Genomic DNA, 3765 nt, shown 5'->3' with positions numbered 1-3765 from the left:
CATGTTTTCCTATTTCTTTTATGCCATCAACAGCAATTGCACAGTTTTGAATACTAAATAAAAACTGAATGACTCTATTAGTTCCCTGTCTCTGCTATGACAAATTACTGTGAATTTGGTGACTTAACACAAATATATTCTCTCATACTTCTGGAGACCAGAAGTTGAATATCAGTATCAATGGGCCAAAATGGGGGTGTTGACAGCTCCAAGTTCCCTCTGAAAGCTCTACAGGATAATTCATTCGTCACTTCTTCCAGCTTCTGGTGGCTGCCAGCATCCTTTGCAGTTGCTGTCACTTCATCCAATCCCTGCCTCCGTGGTGACATTGGCTTTTTCTCTTGTGTCTGCATAATGAAAAATCCTCTGCTCCCCTCTTGGAAGAATACATTTAGGGGTTGCCTGATAATCCAGGATAATCTTCTCATCTCAAATTCCTTAACATAATCACATCTGTAAAGTTCTTTTTTGTTGTTGTTGTTGTGTAAGGTAACAATCACAGGTTCCAAAGATTTGGGCATGGATATCTTTTGGGTGCTATAGGATATTTCATTTTATTTATTTATTTATTTATTTATTTATTTATTTATTTATTTATTTATTTATTTATTTAAAATTGAGACAGAGAGTGTGAGAAAGAAAGCACAGACAGGGTGGGGCGGGGGGCAAAGGGAGAGGTAGAAGCATACTTCCCACTGTGCAGGGAGCCCGACTTGGGGCTCAATCCCAGAACCCTGGGATCATGATCTGAGCTGAAGGCTCAGCCGACTGAGCCACCCAGGCACCCCTAGAATATTCTAAAAGTTATATTATAAGATAATTACAATGGGATCATTTAAAAATAGAGGAAAAAATTGTTCAATTATGTAGCTGTAATAGGAAGTAAATTGTTTTACTACTTCATTAATATGTTGTCAGAAGCACATTTAAACCAAAATACATATTTTGGGTAAAAGAGATAAGTATGTAATCTGAAACAGAAAGCTCAAGTACTTTGTAAACTTCTAATAAAATTACCAGTGCACTCTTAAAGAAATTTGAAAATAAAATTTCCTGAAACATAAAATATTTGTTTTTGTGAACTCACATAGAATTTGGAATGCTCATTAAGATAGTCAACATTATTCATTTTTCCTTATCATAAGTCAAAAAACAAAATCACAGTTTTCTAATATGTAGTTTTGGAGAACACTGCTGTGATGGATAAGAATATACTAGAAGAGAAAATATAGGGTGATTTATAGACTTCTGGTGACTGACAACCTGTGGATTAGGGAATTCAACAAATACTAGTCTTTTCAATACCTGTGTTTAGGATCTAGTAAGTTTTACTTCTACAGTGTAGGAAAAAAAGGAGGAAATAGGCACCAGAAAACATCTCTAACTTAAGGAAATGTCTGCCTCCTTCCCTTTCTAGGAACACATTTCAAACACATAGAAGTATTTTTAAATCAAGTAGACAGTTCCAAACACAAATTAGAATTAGCAATTTAGTTTACCTTCATAACTAAGTTTTACATTTTCGATGTGGTTTTTCATACATCAATTTAAAACAACTCTATTAAGCTATTTCTGGCTCACTTACATTTCCTAATTGGTAAGAAATAAACTTTTCATTACTTCCTTTGCTTGAGAAGTCAGAATGTAATCTCTTTTACTACAAATAAAAACTTAACTAAATCAGGTGTGGCTAGATCTCTGTAATTTAAGTGACAGATATCAGCTGCTATGACTTCTTCCTTGAACAAAACTTTCCAAAGCATCCATGTGGTGCAAACAAGACTCAAGAGCCCCGTCAAGATTCAAGGTGGCAGTAAGCTCTAACTCCAGGGCCATATGTAGCTCCCCATCTGTTTTTGTAAATAAGATATGAGTATAATACAGACATGCTCACCATCCACATATAGTCTCAGCATGCTTTTGCTCTACAACAGCAGATATGAGAAGTTACAATGATGCTGTATGACTCACAGAACCAAAAACTATTTATTACCTCTCTCTTTTAGGACAAGTTACATAATCTGGTCTAGAAGAATGAGAAGATATACATAGTCTACTTATTAACTATAAAACATAAAAAATGCAGAACTGGCTGCAATACAGAATCAGATTGAAAAATATATTAAAAGGTTAGAATACTAGATTAACAATAACAAGATAAAATGTAAAATATAGATAAATAGAAGGTCATGAATTCAAAATCACAAATTTAGTTTCACAAATAAAACAAAAGTTTGTTTGGTACTTAATATAGGTAACATGAGTCAATATGATATAGCAAACAAAACATACAGGACAAGTTTATGAATTAATAGACATTTGTAGGTCAAAAGAAGTAAATGTTTCTAGATGAATGAAACTATATATTAATAAAAATAACTAATAATTATTGTGTATGTAGTATGTCATATACTTTTAAAGACTACATAGAGATACATGTATATGTTCATGTGTATGTATGTGAATTAAATATAGTCCTTGATGACTTTTTAGGTAGATATTATATTCCCACCTTATATATGAGAAAAATGAAGTGCATGAGTTTCTTGCCCTAGATTATACAACTAATAAGATCCAGAGACAGAATTCTTATGCAGGATGTCTGCCATCAGAACCCACACTCTTAACTCCTAGCCCAGTGCATTAGTCAGTCTGGGCATCTATGACAAAAATAACACATGAGTGGTTTACACAATTATTTCTCACAGTTCTGGAGGCTGGGAAGTCCAAGATCAAGGTGCTTGCAGATCCAGTGTGTGGTAAGGGACTTTTTCATGCTTGTGGATAATCACCTTCTTGCTATAGCCTCAGATGGCCAGAGATCAAGTTCTAGTCTTTTTCTCTTCTTATAAAGACACTAATTCCATCATGAGGGCTCTATTCTCAGAATCTCTTCTAACCCTAATTACCTCCCAAAGGCCCCCCTCCTAATTGGGGTTAGGGTTTCAACATGTGAATTTTGTGGGTGAGGTGGGGGACACAAACATGTAGTCCATAACACCCAGAGAACAAAATAGACAGTAATAATAACTATATCCAAATATTTGTAAAGCTTTAATGTGTGAGATGATTTACATTTAATGTGAGTTGTTTCAAAAATTAAGTAACGATAAGAACAAGTAAAGACAATAAAATAAAAGACAATAATAAAGACAATAGAATTGACTTTTGTCAAAATATTAAAAAAACTTTTGTTAACAATTGGAAGAACTGTCATAAATGGAATAAGTTACATTTGATTTCTAAACTCATAATGAGTGAATTTCTCCTGGAATTGCTAGACAATAATTTGGGGGGGTAATTCTGGTAGAGATTTTTGTATGAGGTGAAGGAATCCCAGATGTGTCCTAACTAAACCTACGCATTTGAATTAGAGAAGAAATCAGGGAAATGTGGATCTACTCTGTCATCTTATTTTGATATCATGTTGCCATGTGGGAAGATGACGTGCCTAGAGTAGAATACAGTCCAAGATTAGTTTAAGAGCATACTGAAAGCACACTTCATATTCACAGGGAGTTTTAGCTAGCATCCTAGAGCAAAGTTAATGAATTATTTTTCTGATCCCTCTGCAATTTTTTCAATTAGGCTTAAACATGAGAGCTATAAAAAGTTGAAACATTTTATTCTGTAAAGTTCAAAGTGGCAAAGAAGCATTAGTAATGCAAGTTTCCCCATGATGTTCTATCAATGTTACTCAACTTTCTTTGAGGGATTTAAGGATAATTCTTATTCTGTGACCAATCTTGAGTCTCACTACAAGAT

The sequence above is a fragment of the Zalophus californianus genome, chromosome 12 (assembly GCF_009762305.2).
Source record: "Zalophus californianus isolate mZalCal1 chromosome 12, mZalCal1.pri.v2, whole genome shotgun sequence".
In the NCBI taxonomy this organism is placed as follows: Eukaryota; Metazoa; Chordata; class Mammalia; order Carnivora; family Otariidae; genus Zalophus; species Zalophus californianus.
Note: the sequence above shows the minus strand (reverse complement) of the source record.